General features: G+C 48.5%; 1 protein-coding gene across 3 annotated transcripts in view; it reads left to right on the top strand.

The window, feature by feature from the left end:
• Positions 1-24,159, top strand: part of LMF1 (lipase maturation factor 1) — a 181,113-nt gene that overhangs the window by 127,925 nt on the left and 29,029 nt on the right. The window lies entirely within an intron of this gene.

The raw sequence follows: 24,159 nt of genomic DNA, 5'->3' as shown, positions 1-24,159 counted from the left end.
GGAGTGAGGGTGGCCGTCCAAAAGCACCGGGTTTGTTTCAGATCCGGGTGAATTGGCGTCCGTGTGGCAGGGTGGGAAGGACCCTGGGGCTGTATCAGGCTCACAGAGCACGGTGCCACCCATGGGTGCTGTCTGAACGAGGCCGTCTGAACGGTGCTGGACCTGTTGGTGCTGTCGGTGTCGTGTCCAGAGGCGTATTAAATGCCGTGGCTGACATCCAGCACATGTGGTCCTGCCCTTGCTGAGGGAAGAATGTGTAGAGTACTTGGACTGATAGGGCTGTTGGGCAGGGTTGGTTTTGTTTTTTTTTCCTGTTTTAATTTTGCATTTGATTTTCAACATGTCTCTGAGATTCAGAGACGTCGCGTTCGCAGCGCTCCAGTAGGATTCCAGGTGCTTGGGCTAGAAGAGAAAAATCAATTACGACGACGTTGTCAGTGAAACCGTACGAGTTGGCCAGGCTGCAATAGCGCTGAAACATCTGCACTCCCCAGATGTGATCCGTTCCGTACGATGCTGCAGCGTTTGGGTCCAAACGAGGATGGGAGATAAAGTATGTGCTGCACATGTGAGCGCACGTATGTGGGAGCGCACGCGGAAAGTGTCGCCTAATGGGAGCCAGGCTGCCTATAAACCAGAGATGTTGCTGAAGTCAGTGACATGAGCTTCAACATGTGTTGCTGCCGTATTTCCAGCGCTGGTTATTTATTTTTGCTTAGGTGGAGCTCCTAAAGCTAACTAAAACCATTCTGATCCATCACGTTGCCCAAGCCGAAGCCGTCACCCACTAACGTGTCCAATGTCTGTGTAAGCTGTAGGTTCGTGCAGTTTTCGTGTCGTGGCTTTAAGTGACGGTAAAGTTCGGAGTGAAAGCACTTGCTTTGTGCCATATTCCTGATTGAAACTGGTCACGCTGCATCATCCCCGCCCTTGGCTTTCACTGACTCTTTGCTGACGGTTGCATCGCTTTGCAGCAGCGTAGCAGTGGTGGCAGTGCTGCTGTTGGGATGGGGGTTTCTGTCCCTACCATCCAGATTTCAGGACCTTTAAATAATGTTTTGTATTGACATTTAAAAAAAAAAAAAAAAGTAATAATCAGAACAGCCTAACTGGAAACAGATGGCAGATGATGAATTTTTAAAGGAACTTCATAATAGATGAATTCTGGAGAGTCATTTAATGGTGTCAGATATAGACGTGTGAAGACAGAATGTGCCTATTTGAGAAGTGGAAGTGTCTGGGAGTGGGCTGTTGCCTTTGGAGCATTTGCTTGTGTTTGAGGAGGATATTTCTGCGTAGTTAACAGCTACGGAGAGCTGGCTGGCTGAAATGAGGGGTTCCTACCATTGCTGCTCTTTACTCTTTCCTCTGGTATCACCGTCTGTTGTAGCAGTTTAGATTGTGCTCCTAGCCTTGGGTTTCTGGGCTCAGGTTAGCAAAGCCAGGTAGCCTGGTGGGACAGAGCCCTCCTGAAGGAGCTGTCCCCATAGAGCAGTTGAAAATGTGACTGCTGACTCTGCCAGATCTTCCCTGGGTGTAACCAGTGCAACTCCGAGTCCGCTGAGACGTACCGGTGTGCCCAGAGGACACCCAGTATCCTCCCACATAGTGAGCTCTTTTTTTGTTATTAATTTGTGTGTTTCAGTAAGTTATTTTCTGCCAGGTTAAGTTAGGGTGTCTTTCATGCATTTGTGGATGTGTGGGGAGTTTGGTTCAAGCACACCTTGTATCAGCTGAGCGTACATCTGTAAAAATGCCCCCAGATCAGAGGTGCAAGTTCTACCAGCATCCCTCGCATAAAGACTGACTGCCTTCAATTAAACCCATTAAAATGAATCCCGTGCAATTCCTGAGTGAGGACAAAACCCTGAAACTTGGTGGCCAGGCTGCTGAGGGACAGAGGTAAAGATGGATTTTGTCCTGTCCTGCTTCAATGAAAATAACTCGCTTGTTCTGGGCCAAGTTGCTGGGTTTAGTGTTTCTCTGTAATGATGCTGCCTCCAGAGAGGTTTTATTTTGATTTGGAAGTGTTGGGATGAGGATGCGGCCCTGGGATGCTTTAGCCCACACGCAGTTTACACAGCTGTATTATCTGAGTCCCCAGGCACCACCAAAGACATTATCTCCTTGGTGATGCAACAGCTAGAAATCGCAGGAAACCTGTGTCACTCAGTGCTTTCATCTTCCTATAAAAACTGGGTTTTCTTGGAGCTGGTGACTCAGAGAAGTCACCGATGGGTGCAAGATACTCCTCGAGCAGCTGTGCTTCGTTTGCCACCCTGGCTGCAGTGGGAGGCAGGCGTGGAGCCGTGCCGGGGGGGGACAGGGACGATGCGCTGGGGCCAGCAGCAATCCCCACCTGGGGAGCACTCTGCAAACCCAAACGTCACCTTTTTTTCATTCTGCATTTTGCAGAAGGACGCTGGGTTTTGCTTGCTGCCATCAGCTGAGTCAGTGGCTGATCTCGGCAGGGCCTCAAGCTCCAAAATACCTTGATGCAGCCGGTGTTCGTGTCACGGGGCTGCACCTCTCTTGCTTTCCTCCGAGGGACTCGCGTGGCTCAGCTTAATTTCTCCCAGGAGCACCCAGGTTTGTCCACGGGAGGCGTTCTTGATTACCTGCTTATTTCACACACGTGCAAGCCACTTTGAAGATGGGTTAAGCTAAACAGGAACAACACAGGTATTTTTTCTGGGAGTGGTGTCCACATACGGAGTTATTCAGGAAGAGCTATGGCACTTCAGATTTACACCCTACTTTAATTAGAAAAACTTGCAAGCCCAGAGAAACTCTAGACTGGTGCCAGTTTTACAGCCTGAGAAAGAAAGTGGCCTAAACCAATGTTCCCTGCTCATCACATCGGCACTTCTCGTGACTTGTGTTGATGAGAGAAGAGATGAAAGAAAATCCCAGAGGCTGATTCATTCGGCTAATAAAGCTCCAAGGATCTGAACCATCTGAAAACATGAAAAGCTTGTCCCCTTGTATGAAACATACTGTCCCTGAGCTGATGCTAGTGTTAGCTGGAACACCAGTGCACGCGTGGCACCGAATTGCAGAAACCATGTGTGCAAAGTGGGACCTTGGAGAAGGTCTAGCAGGAACGCTCACAAAATAGCAGTGACTCCATAGCTTGGAAACATTTAGCACAATATTGTGGCTTGTGTAGCATGGCAGTCAGGTTTGCTGAGTCTTGGGGATTGATTTGTTTCGCTTTGCAAGCAAGGAAGCAGAGAGGAGGGGTCAGATGTTCTGAGAAACCCTTCTGGCAGGGGCAGGTTGCTGCTTAGCTGCCCCTCTTGCTCCTGGAGTGCCCCCGTATAATCTTAGCTGGTTTCTGTAGCACGTGGGTAACGTTCTGCTCTGAGCTTGCACCAACAGCCCGGGCTGTAGCTGTTCTGGCCAGCTCAGCACCATCAGCTCAAGGCAGGCTCGAAGGCACATTCAGAGAGATGTGTCCACATTACTTCACTATCTGCACTGGTTGTTTCCTTCTGAGGTTCATCTTTTTCCTGGTGACAAAAGACTGATGATTTTCTTTTCATCCTTACCATAACCAGTTCATCTGCAGGAGCCGTTTTTACCCAGTTTCAGTGTTTTTTGCTAAAACTTGCCTGGCTGCTTGGATCTGTGCTGTTCCCTGCCAGGAGTCCTGCAGGGTTGCTAGCATTTAAGGTGGGAGTTTTCCCCTACAACTTCTTCAGCTACATCCTCCTTCCTTGAGGATTTTGGAAGAGTTAAAATATAACAGCTCAGATCGTTCTTCCTGAGCAAAGGAAGAGGTTAGGGAAAGTGGGATTTGCTGAACTACACATTCCTAGAGCATGAAACAGGTTGGGAGAGAAGGGGAGACAGTCATTTCTCGTGTTGTGTCAGAGCACCTGAGAGCTCCTGCTGCATGGTGCTGCGGAGAGATGCAGGAATACGGGGCAGTAAAAACTCAGAGCACAGTCAGCATAAATGTGAAATTTCCTCTGTAAAAACAAATCATACTGCATTGTTTGTTCAGATCAGGGCTGGGAGTTAGTATGGCAGGAGTGGAGAATGGGAAGGGACAGGGATTGCTTTTATTGCATCAGTAATGTCATTTATTCCATAGCCAACCCTTGCAAACCAGTTCTAATCCCCACTCAAATCCCTCTGTAGCAACAACGGCAAATCTGCCAGTTCTCCTAATCAAAGGCTGATCATTGCTGCAGGCCAGAAACCTCAGAAGGGAGCAAAGCCAAGGTAAAGGGGTCAGGATCTGGGGGAGGGGGCACTGAGAAACCTAACACATCCAAATCAGCTCCATTTTGGTGATTCAGTGGGCAGATGGGATGGTGCCAGAGACACTGCCGGGCCAAGGCTTTTCTTCCATCCACACGAAGCAGACAGCAGGGTCCTAAAGAAAGGCAGAGATCATTTTTCCATGGCTGTTGAGAAGAAACACAACTGCAGATAAGAGCCAGAGCTTCAGAATGTTGATGTCCATCCCACGTTCCTTCCCCTCTCCCCTTCCCCACCCAAAAAAAGAGGTGAGCAGCTGGAGGGTTCCCAGCGGGGCAGTTGCTTCTCCCTGGTCCCAGTCACCATCAGCAAAAAGGGTCGCTGCTGCCTGCAGTGTCTCTGCTGGAGGGTTTTCCTCTGGCCCCAATTACTGATCGCTGGAGCGCAGGGGAAGGGGAAGGAGATGTTTTCATGGAAATCTGTACCTCAAGCGTCTTGGCAGCCAAACCTAAATGGCTCAAGTCTTTTGCCCCCAACTTCATGTTTATGGTCAATCTGAAACTCCACCTGTGATCACCACATGTGTCCTCGGCAAGACTGCAGTAAATTAAAGCACAACAGGGAATTTTAAGAAATACATCCTCTTCCTTCTTGGAGTCAGGTTACATCGACCTCCGAACATCTGGACTCAGTGTCTCAAGGCTCCCAGAGGTTCTGCCGTATTAAAGGTTCATCTGCCTTTGTTAAATTCCCGGCCTTTTCCCTTCCTCGTTGCCTCCTCTTGATTGAGCGTTGCTTTTAGTGTGGCTGGTCCTCTATGTGACTGGTATTTTATGTTCAGTACGTAAAATGCACCGTGGAATTTTAGTTATCTGTAGCCATTGGTGAACACAGATCTGTAGCCCACCACCCCTCACTGTGCCTGTGGGAGAAGTCGAAAATTAAGCATGCTCCTGTTTTTTCAAAAACCTGAATTCCTTCTAAGCTACTGGTACCCAATATCATCAAAGCCTGAAATACAATGTTCATTAAAAATAATCATAATAATATTGCTAAGGTATTCCCTAGTATTCCCTAGGTCACAGAAATGCATTTGTCTGTGTGATGCCCCTTTGCTTTTCAGTCCCTTTACCTGATCTGCGGCTTGCCATGATAAAGAGGCAGGCTTTAATCACCATGTCCTGCTAATTGAACAGAAGAGCTCCGTGCAGTGCAGGCCCTGCTGCTCTGGATTTTTTTTTAAGAGACTTGCAAGAGCAAGAAGCAAAAGCCGTGGCGTGGCTGTGCAGGAGCGGCAGTCCTCTGTCTGGCAGAGCCCTGTGGTGGTCCCTGCTGAGCAGAGCCCTCCCAGGCAGGAGGTTTTCCAGGCTCTCAACGAGACGTCGTTGCAGCTCCATGGCAGGGCTGGCAGTAGGAAAGGGATTTGTCTGCAGACACGGTTAAATGCCTCTGACAAAGGTCTGAACCTTCACGTGGCCCAAAGTTCAAGTGTGCATTGAACTGAGAGCTGGGTGCTGCCTGTTCGTTCAAGTCCCTGCATGTCGTCACTGCCCGTAGAGTGCCCATCCCCATGCTCATCACTGGTCACCGCGCTCCTTTCCCTTTTGCTCAGGTCTTCTCTTTTCTACTGGATGTTGTGAGATGTCCCATCTCTAACAACCGCATCGTCATAGCAATAGTGCCCAAATCCTGGGCTGCGATGCAGTCAGGCCAGTTTCTAGCTTTCCCTACCAAAATGCAGCATCTCGTGGAAGTCACCCGCAGGGAGGGCTCCAGCTCAGCCTTCACCCCGTGGCACCCCGGCCCTTCAGCTGTCGTGCAAAGATCAATGCCCCGAAGGAAAACGCAACTCCAGCTTTCTGCCTTTCAGGCATAGGCCTCGAGGTTTTAAAGACTTACATATGTGTTTCACTTGATGTGCTCTGAGTATTCCCATTGAAGTTAACTAAGTGGATAAGACTTCACAGGATTAAAGCCAAATGAGTCCTCACCCACCATGCTGGGAAGTCTCGTTGAAGTGGGTCATTGGAGGGAAAGGAGGAGGAGTCTGCCGAACTTGCCCCTTTCATTTATGCTTCTATTTATTTAAAGGATATTTTTTCTAAGCCAGCTTGGGGGAAGAAAAAAAAAAGCCCCAGGCTGTGGTGTAACCACCACAGTCAGATGTTGTTATGACTACTAAACAAGAAACCTAATTTATAAAATGAGGAAAAACATATGAATGTGAAAAAAAAGGAAAAAAAAAAAGAGGCGATCTCAGAATATTAGGTATGATGTAGAGAAAACTATAAACAAACAGAGTTAGGAAATTCCATAAGGAATATGACTTGTTTAATATTAATCATAAAGGAAAAGATTATGAGAGCTCCAGTGAGTGCCAAATGAAATACTCCACACGCATCCAGGACTGTGATAAGAGTCCTCGTGGTGCTTTTGCTTGGCTGCTGGGGCGGTCGGAGCTCTGCTGTCCCGCTCAGAGGAGAGCTCAAAGGTGTCCTTGGTGTCCTGCTGTTCTTCTCTCTGCAGTGCGTTTCCTCCCTTGCAGGACGGCTGCAGGGCGTATCTGAGCGGAAGCCTCCATCCATTCAGTGACAGACGAAATAATCCGTACCTTTATTTAAAATATTGACAACCGAATTGGGGAAGATAATTCTGTTTAGGGATGCTCTTCTCTCTGTCTTGCCATCTGTCCTTCACAGAGTTTGGAAAGCTCGTGGAGATCCTGAAAGGGAAGCGTTGGAGAAGTCCCAGATATTCATGATTTGCTCATGAATACGCATGAATATTCATGAGCTCACAGGCTAGGGACCGACCATTCCTTGTCCAGGGCAAGGTTAAAACAGGGAGCCCCATGGGTCTTTTGGGGCCGGGATCACCAACAGGACACCTCCGAACAGGTAGCTAAGGGCTCCTTCAGGGCTCGCCGGGTGCCGTGCCAAGTTCCTTTTGTCGAGCTGGGCTGGCACCGCTCGGCTCTGTGCTGGTGACAGTGCCCTGATGTGGCCCAGGCACCCCTGACCACCAGCACCACGACAGCAGTGGTGCCACCACAAGACGCCAGAAAGGAGCTGCACCGACCACAATTGCGATGAGTGAGTACTGGGAAATACCTATGTGGTATCTCGGGTGGAAAATCCTCGGGCAGAGCTGTAATTTGCTGCTTCGTTAAACTTCCCTCAGTCTTGTCTGAGCTCCTCGTGCGTATGTCACGGAGAGATTTCAAGGCTAAAATTGTGCGTTGGTAGATTAATGTCTTGTGGCACGTCCTGTGCTCTATCGTGTAATTTTGCAGCGCTGGGGCTGGCTGCTCGCAGGCCACATTGGACCGGTCTCTGTTTGGCACTCGCTTGTAAACATTTTGGTTTACAGAAACCTTCAGGGTTCCTTCTCACTGTCAGACAACATTAAGCTACGAAGCCCTACTAAAACCACCCAAAACAACGTTGGACTGCAGCCCGTAGCACCGAGGGCTGGGATGGAGGTGACCCGGCGGGGACGGGGGCACCTCGCTGTGCCCAGCGCCCACGGCAGCGCTGCAGCCCCGGGGCTCACACGGAGCCTTTCCTCCGGCCGCGGTCCAGCGCCGCTCCGACCTGGCACCGGGCGTTCGCATGCGGCCGCGCTGCCAGAACACTCATCACGACGTCGATGGTGCGGAAAAGCCGGACCAGCAGAGAGCTCCGTGCGTCTTTTCCCAGCTCGGGGCTGGCTCGCGGCAGCCTGTGAGCGTTCAGGTCCCGGTTGCTTCTGATTTACGGCTCCCTTCTGCTCACTGCGATGTCTAACGCGAGCCGCAGCAGCAGCGCCAGGTCCAGGCAACTTCTGGGCTCTTCCGCTCCGTGTCTTGTTCCCCTTCCTCTGTCTTAATGTCCCGCTAGCTGTCACCCAGCTCAAAAGAGCACATTATTCTACTTGGTTAGATGAGGCCGTTTGAACACAGGACCAGGCAGGGCTGAATTTTCACTCTGGCTGCCTGTTGACAAATCTAATTTGCTGGTGAATGATGAGTAACCTTTTAAAATCAGCCCCACGGCCGATGTTGATGCACTCGGTTTTTGCTGAATGAGTCACACGCTCGCTTTGGAGCATAGGAACTTACTCATGGACAGGCAGCTGTATTTCATCCTCTGCTAAGAGATTAATTTGAGCTGGAAAACCTCAAGCCCAGTGCAGCTTTCTTCCAAGAGCGCATCCTTTCTTGATAACGGTGCAGCTGCCATTAGGCTCTTGTCAGTGCACGGGCTAATTGCAGCGTTAGTCCGCCAGCAGTAAGGCTGCGCTGTGACAGCTCTTCCTGGAATATTCTAATATATGTATATTTTTACTCCTTTTCCAAGGTTCATCTCATATGTAAGTGATCAGTGCAGCAGCATGAGCAGGGATCTCCTTGCAGCTGTGACCTTGAAAGTGGGTGGCATTTTCTGCTTCCTCTCCAGCATCCTCCGGGATCCACATTTCATGTGATCCCATCTGACACCGGCCAAGTCTGTGCTGGGAAAAGTAGTACGATACTACCAGGAAATACCCACTGCCCTCGCCTCTTTATGGTTGAGATCTTCAAAGCTCCCTGTAGGAGCCGGGCTCCTTAGGCAGCTTTTGAAACCCTAATTTGCCATGTGTGCGTGCAGCTACCTATTAGTTAAATTGTACACACTTTATTTGTTCACATATGGTCCTTCAGACAACCTTATCTTTCCTATCGTGCTCTACAAAGCTAAATGCAGGGTTTCAGCTTCTTTTAAATGTTTTTATTCCTTCCCAGTGCCAAACTGACCCAATCAGTTCCTCTATGGGAGGTTCAGGGCAGTTTCCTAGAGGCGAACAAATCCGTGCACGCAAATGGATGAATAAAATAAAAGCAAGGCTGGAGGAGTGCTGAGCATCCTGATCCACCCAGCAGGCTTCCTGGGCTCCGCAGCCCTTCCCCGGCTGCCTCCCACCCGCTGTCCTCAGGCGTAATTCGGTCCCGTGTAGAAGGACCCGCTCTGGGAGGGAAGGGAAGGAGTTGGAAGTTCGCCTTTTCTGATCATTTCATAATTTACACCTCACTCCCATTGTAACCTAAATTACAAGCAAGGCGCCCAAACACTGAAAAGAAACTGCTGCAGATGGCAGCACAAAAAAGTGTCATTTAACACATTTTGTGTTTTCTTAAGTGTATCTGGTTTTGCCCAATGTACATTTCATTTGCTATTTACTTAAGTCCCCTCCACTGACAGCTTGTGGATGCTAAGCCACCATCTGGGATGTAAGTAAAATGCCTTTTTTCTCCTCCTCCTTGTTTTGGCCCCACAAAATTCAACAAAGGCTTTGCGTGCGCCAGTTGGGCATCTCGAATCGTCTTCTAAATATGCAGTGCAGCGTGTCAGCGAGCTGCCCGTTTCCATCATGTACTTGTCACAATTTTCAGCCCGTTTTGCGCCTGCTCTCCCTGCCCAAGTTAAGCAGCAAAACTGACGATTTGAGGGCGCTTATTTTCAAGCTTGAAAGCACGCTGAGGTTTGGAGGTCGGGTCTGGCTGGCTTGTGCCTGCTCAGAGTCCTCACGCAAAGCTGGGAACTGCTTCGGGTGCCCGTGGCCGTCCACAGCAGGGAGCAGCCGGCACTGTGCTTCGCTGGTACCTGGTGGCTGCAAAGGCTCTTTCGTAGCAACCTTCATCCCACAGATGGAGATGCTAAGGCACGGCAACAGCTCTGCACTTCCCTCACGTTTCTTCTCTTTTGCTCTTTTTATTAAACATATCATTTCCACTAGAGCTTTTACATTCAATCTTTTATTTTTATCCCTGAGGCTTTTACAGGTTTTCTTTATTAAAATCAAATGGTAACCAGCCCCAAATAAGGCACTGGATTATTATTTTTTATTTTTTTTTGGTGCCTTTTCACACCACAACTGTTTTCTATTTTGCCTAAGCCTGCAGAAGCCCGCGGCCCGGCAGCTCGGAGCGGCGCTGGGACGTGTGTGAGCTCGGAGCGTGCTGCGAGAGCTTGGTTTGGTGGAAAAATCCAGGTCATCCTGCATTTTGAAATACGCCCAGCCTTGGCTTTCAGTGACACCGAGTAGCCAACCCAAGTTAAATATTTTACTGCAGATGTTGCTAAGAGCTTAGAGTTACTGAAATTATGTACTTTAATGAGGCAAAGAAAGTAGCTGCAGAAAGATATAAATCAGAGAAGCCACCAATGTTTTCCACCATAGTGTCAAGCTGATCAGATGTGACATCCCCTTGACTTTTTCCTTGCGTTTTCGGTATGCCTGCGGATGTGGTCATGTTCTTTACTTTTAGCTTTAAAAGGAAAAGATGAGTTTGAATCGATGTTGGGATTGAAATACCAGTGAATTTGGGGAGCGGAGTCCTGATCCAGCTTTTGCAGCTGGCTGCTATGTCTCCACAATTGGTCAAACCAAAACCTTGGATTTGCATTGTTTTGAAAGGGATCCGTAACACAGATCCCATTTCTGTGTGCCAGGACTGTCTGAGATTCGAGGTACTCAGCCCGCCCATCCCCGTTTGTTCCAAAGAACATTGTTTTCCCCATACTCTGTCTTCAATACCAATTTGATCCAAATTTTACCAAGACCTGGATAGATGCTAAGCAGAAGTTCTCTGTCGCAATAAATTGTTGTCATGTGTTCTCCTCTAATGGGGCTTGCTCTTATTTTTGCGATCGTTAGATTCATCTGAATATTGTAGAAAAAAAAAGTGAATTTCAAAGGAGTCTGCAGTGACTGCATGTGGAAGGGGAATTGAGGTATTTTTGCCAGAAGTATTTTAGCATTCCTTCAATCAAGGAATATAAACAGTTCCATGTGACTTCAGACTGATCCAGGATTTGAGAGAGCAGGGTTTAATTCGGATCATTTCTTGCAGAAGGAATTCTGAAGCCACACGTCTCTGTGAGGAATGTCCTAATTAGCACCGAAAAGGAGATTCTGGAAAAGGGACTCTCACTTTCTCCTCTTAATGCTGTTCTACGTTATCACTGATGATTAAATAATCATCCAGCATCTGTTACAGCAGAGCTCTGGACTGCGCCATGTAGTTTGTGAAAAAGTTATGGATCTCTGCCTATTGACAGCCTGTCCCAGATCACGATTAAAACAGGATAGAGATCAAGTAAGTATTGTTTCTGCTGGAGTGAAAAGGGCTTTTGCTGAATACTCTTTTTTCCTGTAGTTTAATATTAGGTGATAATGTTTGCTCTTAAGCAGGAGTGGCAAATGAAGTGATGTCTGCGGTCTGACCAGCTCATGAGTTACACCACTGGAGTGGGTTTGTTCTGGCAGTATCTGGGTCCCGAAGCTGATAGGAACCCCCCCCCCCCCCCCCCCTCCACAAGGCTGTGCACAGGTCTCCATCACCTGAAACCCCTGTAGCTTCTGGGAAAGACAAGTGTGCTACGGATGCCAAGTCCTGGATTCTTGATCCCTGGTCCTGTGCCAGGCCAAAGGGCCGTCATTTTGCCACCTCAGTAAGCGACCTTCGACTTTGTCCTTGCATGTGGTTGAATTCAAAGCATCACCACATGGAACTGACTTTGCAATACAGACCTAAGGTCCCTTGGTTCATGAGGATGCATAGTCTCCCAACAAACAGGCTGTATTTCCTCTTCTGAGGGCTTCCCACGTCATGGCACCATCTTTAGTCGTTGGTCTGAAATTCCCTCCTGGCTCCCTGTCCTCAGAGACGCGCCGCGCGCCCCGTGCCTCACCGAAGGCATCGTCCATGCGGCTGGCAGGCTGCGGACAAGGTGCCCAGAGGACTCCTGCTGAACCTTGCATGGCACATAACGGCCACCACACATCATCCCGCGGTGGGGACGTGTCCGGAGGTTTGTCTCAGGAGCAGGGACGGGCTGTGCTGCTGGTGCACCGCCGCTATTTGTCTGCAGCCATTCCCAGAAGTGCATCCAGCCAGCGGCGCGAGCAGCCCGTGTAACTCCTTAGTTTTTTGACAGTTTTATAACCTTAAATTTGCACCTTATGGAAAACTATGACAGTCAGTGATTAATTGCCGTGTTGGAATTTTTCTTATGATGTCTTAATATCCGAGTATGTAGCAGACCTCAGCAGAGAGGAAAAATAAAAACCTGCAGCAAAGCGCTCCCAGAACAACTTGACTAGGCAAGTATTGCCCAGTCCAGCTAGCGCTATCCAAAAGACATGGTTATATTTAGTATTATTTCTTTTAAAGCTGTCATGCTATTTACTAGGTGTCTAGCTCAAATTTGAAACCAGCTTGAAAGGAAGCTATGAAACGATTTTTCACGGATGCGTTCTTCAATCACATGTCAGTAGGAAAGGGGCTTTCGATATTACAAACCAGATGCTGGCTGCTAACGAAAACAGGCGAGAGCTCTTCATTAAACACTTCTGCTGTTGCGCTCTGAGAATACCTTACTGCAGCGCTAGTGAGAAAACCTATTTCTATCATTTGTTACAGTCAGCTGCTTTCAGCTTATTTGCCTTCCTTGCTTTACCGTGTGTCTGGCCGTCTCCACCTGACTGCCTGCCCAGCACACAGCACGGGGTGACGAGGTTTTGATCTTTAAGCAGCCAGGATGGGACCAGGATTCCCGGGAAAGGTGCTCAGTGGTCGGCCCCCTCTCGTATTTTGACAAACCCTCAAATTCTGATTAGGAAAAAGTCTTTCCAACCCATGCTTCTGTGGACAAGGGCAGAGCCTGCCCGAGGGTCTCGGTCCAGCACGACCCATCTGGAGGTACCACCGAAGCGGAGCACTTCTGCTGGACTTCAGCTCCGCACGTGCAATAAAAGCACTTTTAACGAGCGGGACGGAGCTGGTTAGTGAAACGCTTGGGCCATTAATGGATGTAGAACTTTTTTAACGTGCTGTTTGACTTTATTGATGAAATGAGCTAATCGGAACGAGCGCTGCTCTTGCGCTGAGTGAAGAAATCCAGGCGTGCTTTGTGGTAACAATGCTCTGGTTTTCCACAGCGCCGTTGTCTTGCGGATGGGTCCTCGAGCATGGTGCAAACACTCTCGAAGCACCAGCGGGCTGCGGTGCTGGCAGGGGGACGTCCCAGCTCCTCGGCCGCCTGCCCGCGGTGCCGCCGAGCGCTCCGGCAACCTGCCTCGCAGCCGGGGCTGAGACCTCCTGCCTCCCGTCCCGCCTCGCCCGGCTCCGCAGAAAATTCCACGGTCGCTTTTATGACCATGAGTAATCAGGAACTCGGTTTTACATCCTGTTTCAAAGTCCACACAAGGCCCCATAATTACATGCTAATACAGTTTTCTCGGGGCTGAAGCAGGGCCAGGTTCTGACCTCATGCTGGGACAAACCAACGGGGTTGGTCGCTCCGGTAGCTCTGCCCCTTCCTGCTCCTCCTCCTCCTGCCCGGGACGGTCGTTCTGGTGGTGCCAAGCCTTCTGCTAACACTTAGTGCTTTGGATCGGTGCCTCGTGGGCATTACCTGCCTGCAGGGCCGGGTTTGGTTGCAGCCTGGGCTGTTCCTGGGTTCCTGCAGAGCTCCGGCTCTGAGGGTCTCACCCGTCCGTTTGCCCCCTTTTCTTGGAAATGTTCTCCATGGAGGAACTCTGCCCCAGACCTAAAGGACTCAGTCTTACCTGCCGATAACAGCATCCTAATGGAGGAGTCCTGCCACTCAAGTCAGCTTTCTGGAGCAAATCAGAGAAAAATCAGGAAGAAATTAGCTGAAATTGGTCCTCTGCCTGTAGGATGCTGCTGAAAAGCTCGCTGAGATTTGCTGGTCCGTGGAAATGCTCTTTGGCCTTTAGTAAAATGGGGTCTAGAAAGGTTTTTGCCATTAGATATCTTTGTGACAGCTTCTCCCTTTAGGAAGTAACTTTACCGTCAGGGATGGAAAGATGTTGATAATTCAGAGCAGAGTGGCAAAATTCCTTCCTTCTGTAAAATTATTCTTTCATTTTATATTGTTCCAACACTCTACATAAACACTCCTTCGGCAGTTATTTAGCCTGTAATATATTAATGGGGAACACTGTAGCCTCTAGCAAAAGCGTCATCGGATCAAGCAACACCAAGAGGTACTTTACATAACAAAGCTGCGGAGCAGAGTAAACGTGTCAAAGTCGGTAATTCGGAGACATCTCAGCTCCGAGGGGGCAGGACGGGAGTCAGGTTGTGTTTCAGACCCAAAGCAAGCAACTGATCCTAAATTCACACACAGTTCTTTGGTAATTGAGTTAAATGTATAAGATTTCCTAGAACAGAAATACTTGCGACGAGTCCTTGCGCTACATGATAAATGAAAGAAAGGCGGTTTAACCCCTTCGGCTCCGGGTTTCTCTCCCGTCGCAGCGTCGCGCTGGGTGTGAGGCTGCTGGAAGGCACAGGGGTGTGTGTATAAACACAGTCACTCCTCTCGCACCCTCTCGCCTCTCTTTGCAACATTTTTCATTGAAAATCGGGAAGTTGTGCTTCTCCGTAGAAATGCTCCGCGGTCAAATCCCGTAATCCGTGGGAACTACAGTAGGTGGTTCGTGTAGCTACGAATTAAAAGTGAGTACGGACTGAAACGTTTGTATTGCTTCGCGTTTCGATCAAGACCAAATGTCGTGCATATAGCAGGAGTGGAAAGGGTTGGGCTCCCAATTGCTGTAGCACAATTCTGTTTGTAACTTTAGACCAGGCACTGAGTGGGACTGCAAAACCCTTACAGTGCAATTTGTAATGTGTCAAAATCTGACTCAGTTCATGGGCCAGTTTTAGTTGGGATTGCTGCCTGATTGCATTAGTGCATCTACACTTACTTGATTCCTCAATATTTCCATGAAACATTTCAGCAGAGTCTCTAACTGTTAAATATTTAGAAATATAAACACTGACCTCTGTCTTTTAGGGATAAATATTGGTCTTTTTAAATTTTGTTGTTCAAGTCCCTGGTCGTAGCTACTCAGAAAAATAAAAATCTGCGTGTAGCACGTGAGTTATAAAACACTTTGAATTCTAGCTAACTCCTCTGGCTCTAAATGAATCATTTGCATAGCTTCGGTTATGGCAGAGTGACCACTCGCCAACCGGAGGTGCTCGGTGTGTGTACATAGCTGCGCGAGGCACATCGCAGGGTTTATTATTTTCTTATTTCTGTATTAAATGTGGTAATAATATGTGGGTTCTCTCCTATCATCTTGTGGGAAGGAAATACTCAGCCTGTGCCTATGAAGTCATGTTTTGGATACCACATTTGGGATATTTCCTGACTCCACAATATTCCCAGCGAGCTGGGTGAGTTTGGAAAGCCAGGGCTGACCGAATTTATGGCCGAGCTCTCTGAGGAGCGCCCGGGTGTCCTGACATCAGGTGTGCCCGTAACAGGTAGGGGAGAAGGGGAGTCAGCTCCGCGTGAAGCCTAGGAAGTGCTCCGAGGCCATTTGAGCCCTGTGCCTGGGGGAGGGAAGAAAAAAAAAAAAATCAACCAAAACATTGACTCATGTTATGTCTTGGCTGTCAGGATTTCTAGGCAGAGAAACGAGACGCGTGTGCTGCGTGCCGCGAGGGCGCAGCGTGCCCGCTGCGGAGCCGCGAGCCGGAGAGGGGCCCGCGCTCAGCCTGCCCTTGTTCACGCTCCCATTTCCTCCTTGGCTTCTCTCTGCTGGGAAAGCAGAAGCAGGTTGTGTTTAAAGAACAAACAGAGATGCACGTGGGCTGCGTTTCGTAATGTGGATTAAGCTGAGATCACCTAATTCACCGCCTGCCCAAAAGTAAACTGAAGTCAAGCCTTGTTCCTCTTTCAGGTCTGGCTGGCACGACTCGCTTTGCTCCTTTTTCTCCTGGTACTTCCAAGAGCTTTCTGAACTTCTCTGGGATTCACAAAGCTATTTTATCTGCTATAGGAAGCAGAGCAAGTGGACGGGGTGATTATTTTCCTATATATTTTTTCTGCACTAAATAGCTCTGCAAAGCAGAGATTAAATCCTCATGCAAATACTGAGTCAAGAAGTTAACAAGAGATTAAATTAATAATAGGGGAAAATTAAATGTTCTCGCTGTTGTCATTTAATGGGAATTTTTTGCCCGTGCCTACAATAACTTTTGGGAAAAACTACATATATAAGTATTTTTCAAACTGAAACCAGATGGGGGAATGATAGCCTGTTTTTCTTTGTGGGAGGCTATGTTTTCATGGTACGCAAGTAACTGGAGGCACATTAAAATCCAATTTGGCTTTTGAGGCTTGTCCTTCCTATCTCTTACAGGAAGGACCAGCTTTTGATGTTGTGAATTTCAGCTTGCCGTAGGAGCAGGAGATTCTCTGGCGGTGGGGCCGTAGGTCTCAGAAGAGCGGAGTTAGCTGTTTAGCCAAGCCCAAAGCAACCTACAGCCATTCAGGGAAAGCTGGCGTTTTCTTTTCAAAGATCCGTCCCAGGCACAGATGGCACAGAGGCTGTGGGCGATGAAGTGTTCCCAGCGCCCTCGTGCTATCGATTCCAGTGGCACTCTCCGCCGTTCATGGTGCCTGGTGAAGGCGCTTCTCGCAGCTGGGGCCCCTGCAGGTATCCCCCTGTAGCTGCTGGGTGTGCAGGATGTGTGCAAGGTGAAGGGGATGAGGACCAGGTGGTCCTGCTGAATGCAGCAGTTCCCTCGCCCCTTCTCGGCGGTGGCATCTCACCTCCTCTCCTCCGCGCCTTCATAAAGCCACTAAATCCAGCTTTAAAGACTAATTTCCTCCTTCTCTGGTGACGTGCAAAATCCATTGCGCAGCATTCTTGAGTTTTGGAGGTCCGGCAGGAGGAGGGGTCTTCACTGTCCCCATCAGCTGAGCTGGTCCTCATGTGTGCCTCTGGGGACCTGCACGGAGAAGGGACCCACGTACTGCAGCACTGCCAGCACCGAGGTGAGCCGCTCTCTTTGGTCCCCTGCTTTTCACCAGCACGGAGTGAGTGAGTGGCTGTTTATTCTGTGTGCAGCGAAGGGGGGTTACTTTCTTCTGCATCCCCCCCCCCCTCTTTTTTTTTGGAGTTGATAAATAGGTTCTGTGTTTTATCTTGAAATGATTAGTGCCTCTTTTACAACAGTCAGCACTAAAAAGTCACATCTCAGGAGGCTGTTGGTATAATTAAGACCAGTAACAAAGCAGGATGACCTCAGCCACAACCAGGGGAGAGCTAGAGAGCGCTTAACGAAGTTGGATCTTTTCAAATCATCTGAGCCTAAGGAAATCCATCCTAGGGCTCTTAAAGAGCTGGCCGTTGAACTCTTGTCAGCATTAGTGATTATCTTTGAGAATTAGTAGAACATAGGTGAAGTAATGAAAGGATGGAGAAGGGCTAATACAGTACCTGTCCTCTGAAGAGAGAAAAAAAAAACAAGAGCCAGGAGATTACAGAGCCAGTGCTGGAAAAATAAAAATAAAAAATGATGAAACAGGCCATTTTTAAATACCTCCAAGAAACAAAGGGATAGCTGCAGCCATCGTGGTTTTGCCAAGAGCAGGCTGTGTAAAAGCAGTCTTTCCTTCACTGACAAAACAAGGCACATGAATAGAGGGTAAACAATATATGCCTTTACTGGGGCTTTTGAAACTGTTTCACATAAAATCTCATAAACAACCCAAGAAAACAGTGTCTGAGAAGGAGGAAATACTGTCCGGAGGACAAAACTGGGTGGAAACTCCATTCAGCAGCTACCAATGGCTCACGGAGAATGGGAAGGATTTATCAAGGGGACCTCCGCGGGATCTCTCTGGAGATATTTAGGGTTTAATTAATGATGTCTAATATTTAATCAGAAGAACACACTCAGGTGGAGGGAACTGGCCATGTGTTGGAGCACATGGTTAGAATTCAGAATGATCTTGACAGACTGGAGATGCAGAGGGAGAAGATTGAACATGAAGCAGAAGGTGCAGGTGCAAAGCACTGGCACTATTTTCTTTCCCCAGGTAGTGGGGTGGGCAGCGATATCTAGGTGCCAAATCCACAGAAGGGCCTGGGGTCTTGAATGACAATATGATCAAGTCGGCAGGGCTGTACCATGGCAGAAAGGAGGATCCTACTGGACTATGAAAATCCTTTGTTCTCTGAGTGTATAAAGCCCTTTGTGCTCCCTGTCACTGGCTGCAGCTAAAAGCTCTGGTTCTGTTCTGGGCATTCCCTTCAGGATGGACATGTCCCAGCTGGAGAAGATCCAGAGAACAATGAGAATAACCAGGGATCCAGAGGGTGGGTTCACAGGGCAAGGCTGGACCAGCTGAGCTCATTCCATCCAAAAGAGAACATTACAGGAAGGAGAAAGAGGCGGTGGACAAGAGGATACTTTTCACGTAAGTGAAGGCTATTGCAGATAGATGAGAACAGAGTGAGTAGAGGAGGAGTCATGGGATTACCTATCGTCAAGGAAGTCAGGCTAGATAACAGGAATAACTTTGCAATGGTAAAGATGGTGAAGCACTGGAGCAGGTAGCCTGGGGAAGGATGGGGACCTGGATCCATCGCTCAGCAAGGCTTCTAGGAAGAGGTTGGTCAACCCTATCACAGCCTGGGCACAGGCAGCCCTGTCCTGGGGCAGCAGAAGAGACTTCCTGAGGTCTCTTCCAGCCCTGTGATTCTGTGTTTTTCTTCTAAAGATATTGTACTTCTTCTGGGCACTCCTGTTTTTGCTCTTCTTTGCCGATTGCTTAGCACCAGAGTGCTCCAGTGCCACGTGGTGGCCGTGTCCAAGTGCTCTGACGGAGCCTGCGAGCTCCAGCCCCGACCTGAACAGTTTACAGCCCGTTGTTGTTGTTCCTTCTGGACAAATATACAGTCTGCTACAGAGAATATGAGCTTCTCGTACCTACTGTATGTTTGTAACAATCTGTGATTTCAAAAATAAAAACCAGCCAAACAAAGAAGTCTAACCTGTAAAAAAGTTATGGGTGTAGGTGCCCATTTTCTGACAGAGGGGTTTGGTAACAGTGCAGGGGACAGAAATGTAAGGAATAATTGTTTTTGGGCCTAGAACCAGGAAAACTACTTTTCCAAATTAATCCAGTGAGAGCCATGAATCCACAGTATTTCATATCACACTTCATAAAACTCCAGTCATAATCCATAAAACTGACATTATTAGATTAAAAACCTCAGTTCCTCCTATAAGGAGCTCGCTCATTAGACATGCTGTAGTTTTATAACCTTAAAGTTCCTACCCAATTACCATGATTAATACTGTGCTTTAATAAAAAAATTTTTAAAAATCACCACAGGGGTTGATACCATCTGTTTGTCATAATTGTGCATTTAAATATCGTCCGGCAAGAGAAAGACACGTAGTAAACAGAAATGAGGGCTGAGCTAGGCAGGGCGCAGCCCATCGGCCGCCGAGAGGTGGGGATGGCCCTGCTGCGTTGTGATCGTGGCACTTTGCACGGTGCAAGGGCTGAAATTAGTGTGAGATGAGTGCAACAACCCCTTGATTGCATGTGGGTGATGGGGAAGGAGCAGATGCTCCCCGTGCCCTGGCAGCCCAGCAGCACCAGCTCCTGGAGGTCTTCGGTGTCCTCGTCCCCAGAGGTGGGTGCGGAGGAGGTCCAGCACGCACAAACCCATCCTGAAGATGAGAGAAGTAAGACCCTGGGAATTTTGGGGGTGAACCCCAGATCAGCACACGCCGGTGCTAGGCGTGAATGCTCTTCATGCCCAGGAGCTGAGCGCCTTCAATACGAGTTTGAATCGCAGAGGATCAACCAGCCCCGGGGTGCTGCAGAAGGCAGTGGTCGCTCAACTGACAGAGCTTTGGTCTCACCACCGGATAAATACCAAATACCTCACACCTCTTGCAAAAAATGGCTGTGAAACCATCTGCTGGGACAGGCAGCCGTCAGCATGCTTGGAGAACGGTCTGTTTTCCTGTTAATTGACTCTGAAGCGGGAGTTCCTTTGAGGTTTATTTCTGCAAAGCTCGAGGATTCACCGCGTTCACCCCCCCTCGGGCAGGGGACGATGTTTCCCCGTGTGTCAGTTCGCGGGCTGGTGCCTGCTCAGCAGCCGCAGTGGCCAGCGCGAGCATCGAGCCTCGGCTGGAATAACTGAAGTTAAAAATGTGTCAGGTTCGTGATTCCACCCACAGACCAGAAAACGCCAAATTTGTATTATTTTTGAATCCCCTGATTTTAAGGGCTGGTGGAAATAAGATATCTTGCTTCTGACTTCCAAGCAATAAAGAGAGGTGAATCACTACTGAAAAAAAGCCTCTAATGGACCACCCAGTCGCTCCCTACAAAGCTGTAAAACGATCCTCCGCAGAAGTGGCAAAGTGGAGAACTATTTTCTTAATATTACTGCAATTGTGCAAGGCAAATCAAATCAGAAAAGCATCAGGGTTTCCTAACAAAGTGGCTAAGTGAGAAGTGTGTTAATGAATACAGGCTGATTAACATGCATTGAACTAAAAGCTAAACCACATACGGGTCAAAGGGGGAACGCAAAGCGTATTTACTCCTTTGAGTACAACATGTTATGTTCGAGGACCTAACATGTGTATGTAATTCAGATTTAAATACTTTCTTCCCCCTCGTAATTCTGGATAATTATCCAACTCAGGGTAAATAAGTTAGTTTATTTTTGTTTTTACTAAATAATAGCAGGACTTTTGTTACTTACTTCAAGTGATCAGATCTCTAATTTTTTTTAGGATTATGTGAATCTGCTACCAAAGAGTCCTACCAGGGTTTTTGAAAATTATAACTTGCAAAACACTATATTAAAAATACAGATAATTTTTAAAAAGCTCCAATCTCAGAGGGAGGTAAATGACATGTTTTTAACATTTATTTGTTGTCATTTTTAACAAGAAAATGCACATCTTTTTAATAGAACACCGGCTCAGACCGGAACTGTGCATGTTATTGATATTTGGGTTGTGGAATAGTATTTTGGGAGACCGCCTTTTATTTTCACGAGTAGGGCCCCAGCAGGACACCACGCACATAAAAATGAGCCTTGTGGAAGGAAGAAAAGTGCACGCTGGATGAGTGCACGCTGGGATAAACCGTCGGGAAACTCTGGGGATTGGCCTTTGGGCATGCAGGTATCTCGGGGGGACTTGTAATTAAGACACGAGATTTGTAATTGGGAGATTCGGGTCCTATTTCAGGCCCTGCTGCAAGAGTCCTTAGGTGATCTTGGGTAAGTTTCTTTAAGGCGATGTCCCCAGAGAGCGTTGTTGAAATAAGAACTAGGTGCCAGAATTCTTCCATTCTCCGCCTGTAACACAGCTGTATTAAATCCTGATTTCAATCTAACTTTGTCTTGCATGTTTAGACTTAAGTTTCTTCAGAACAAGAATTGTCTCTTACCACTCGATTTAGCAAGTCCAGGCTACACCGGTCCTCATGGATGTGAGTATAGCAAAGTCCTAATAACAGCCCCCGGGTAATGCCCCGGAGCCCTTGACAGCTCAATTGTCCTGCTTATGAGGTGAGGTGGAGGTCTCCTGCACGGAGCCCCCGCTCTCCAATGAGCCACGGTACATCGGGGTTCATCGCTGCCAGAGCTGTCTGAGCTTTCACTGCCTTAACCAGAGAATCACCTGCAAGGTTTGGTGGGGTTTCCTCTATGCCTGGGGTGTAGCTTTTGGTGTTCATTGCGGGGTGCTGTGGTAGGGAAGGCAGAGTCAGGTCTGTTCGCAAGAGGATAAAGTTCAGCTGCATGTATGGAGAAGTGTTCTTTAAATAGAGTAAGAGTAGTACCAAGCAAGGTGGCAGCTTTCAACCCAGCTGGAAGGTGGGAGAAGTTCTCATTTGTTGGTCTGAAGTCTGAAAAAGAAATGACTGTTACATCAGAGCATTATTTTTCAACATGTAATGCATTAAGTCAGCTTTATATCTTCGTTTTTTATGGGTAACATGGTGCGACCACTTTCTTTTCTTCCCTACTTTCTTCCTTTTTGTTTTAATACGTCTGAGGAACAGCTAGTTAATTAGCAGAACCAGGGCTAAATCCTAAGTAATGTGAGTAACGGGACAAGAATCCAAATCAGTCTCAAAACTAAAATAGTCCCGAGCAGGCATCAGCTGCTTTTCTTTTCTTGTTTTGTCTTTGTGTGTGCATGGATTCCTGTATAGCGACTGATGCCAGCGTGATGAATCACTCACGGGACGCTCCTTTCTGAGCACTGCAGTGGCTCGAGGCGGGCAGCCCCAGGACATGCCACATGCGGCATCACAGTGACCGCCTGGGGTGGGCTTGGGGCTGTGGTGTTGGCGCTGAAGGGAGCTCGTGGTGTCTGTTCTGGCTCTGGTGCGAGACCCGGTGTCCGCAGGGCTGAGCTGGCAGTGGTCCTTCATCGTGCAAAATGTGGAACGATTAAATGCCATGGCTGCCCTGGGTTAAAAACCACATGGTTTGTGTTCGCAAGCAAAGCCGCGAGTTTTGGGGTCAGTCAGTTCTCAGCATCCATGGTCCAGGCTGGCCTCAAAGGTCAGCGGGGCAGGCAGGATGGGACGGGATGTGCAGCACCAGGGCGATGCTCCTGGCTTGGGAGCAGAAAATCCTGCATTACATCTCAGTTTGGGGAAATTGTGTGTGTGTAGGGGGAAACTGTGCACACAGGCTGCTCGCAGGGAGCTGGCAACTACCAACGTGACACCCCGATGGAGAAGATAAACGCGGGGTTTGCCCACAGCAGGAGGGGCAATTCTGGTTGGGAAAGGGATTATTAGTACTGCCGTAGGAGTTCCTGGTGAGACTCATCTGATGTCCTCTGTGCAGTTCTTGTCAGCACCCAGAAAGATTGATTGGACCTTGTTCAGGTTCAGGGCATGGTTGCTGGGATAAGCAGACAATGAAGTCCCCTGTGAGCGGAGGCAGGAGCTGGCCGGCTGGCTTGAAAGCGTGAAGGCGGAGAAGGGATGAAGCTGCAGAGATTAAACGGGGGCATCGATGAGCTGCAAAAAACATCTCACAAAAAACAGCTATAGGCTGGGCTTGAGTGAATTTAGGCCAGAACAAACAGAAAAATGTTCACAGCCCTCTGGAGAATGAGGCTCCGCAGAGTGGATTTTCTGTAGTACACGCTTGTGCAGCAGCAGAAGCATCCATGCAAGGTTTTGCACCGATTTCATGAATCCGTTCAGATGCAGGCAAGGACAGCAGGGTTTGACCGAGAGGTGTTTGTGGCTCCTTTGTGGCTGAGTGTGGAGGAGCACGGCTGAGCTCGGCTGCTTGCGGCTCCTGAGGTGCCGGTTGTCATCAGTGGGCGCAGGGAAGGGCTGTGATGCAGGAGGTCTCATGGTTCCCAGCCCTTCTGTCCTCCTCCCTTTGCCCTGCTGGGCCTCTGCAGGGCCGGCAGGGAGCCTGCCGTGGGGGCAGAAATTGAAAACAAGGCTTGAAAGAAGCAGAAATTGTTCTGTGCGTTCGGTTTTATGTGGAGGTGCAGTGAAGGGCAGGGGGTCAGGGTGTACCTCGAGCAAAGGTGCGGCTGCATCTTCGCCGTGGCTGATGGATGGAAACGGCAAGGAAATCCGGCCATATGCTGTGAAGATGTGATTCATGGCCGAGGCTCGCCGGGCTGTGCCCAAACATGACGGCGTGGTGCTCATTAGGACTCGCCGGAGAACTGGGGTGCAAGAAGGTTCCTTCTGTTTTTCAAGCCATTGTGACAGTAAGAAAAAAATCGTGTGCCTACAAAAAGCCTTTCCTGCTATGTACAAATATTTATGGAGACTCTTCCAAAGACTAGCAGATTTTTCCACTTTTTCTGCCTTACGCATGCAGAACATGCTCATAAATGGGCAATAAAAGTTAAAATAAAAAATGCCTCTTAAAAAAAAAAAAAAAAAAAAAAGCCTTATTATACGTTATTATAAGCTGGGCTTCAATTAGGAGTTCCAGTATTTCCTCCTGAAGGGTTCCAGAAGCGTTGATTCTGTAGATAGATGGGCATCACCAGGAGGGGGGCAATGCCCCTGGGGCAGTCCCTGGGAGCACTGCGGAGATGCGGTCACACCGCGCTTGGGCTCATCT

Source organism: Oxyura jamaicensis, chromosome 14 (genome assembly GCF_011077185.1).
Source record: "Oxyura jamaicensis isolate SHBP4307 breed ruddy duck chromosome 14, BPBGC_Ojam_1.0, whole genome shotgun sequence".
Classification (NCBI taxonomy): domain Eukaryota; kingdom Metazoa; phylum Chordata; class Aves; order Anseriformes; family Anatidae; genus Oxyura; species Oxyura jamaicensis.
This window is presented reverse-complemented; position numbering and strand designations above follow the sequence as displayed.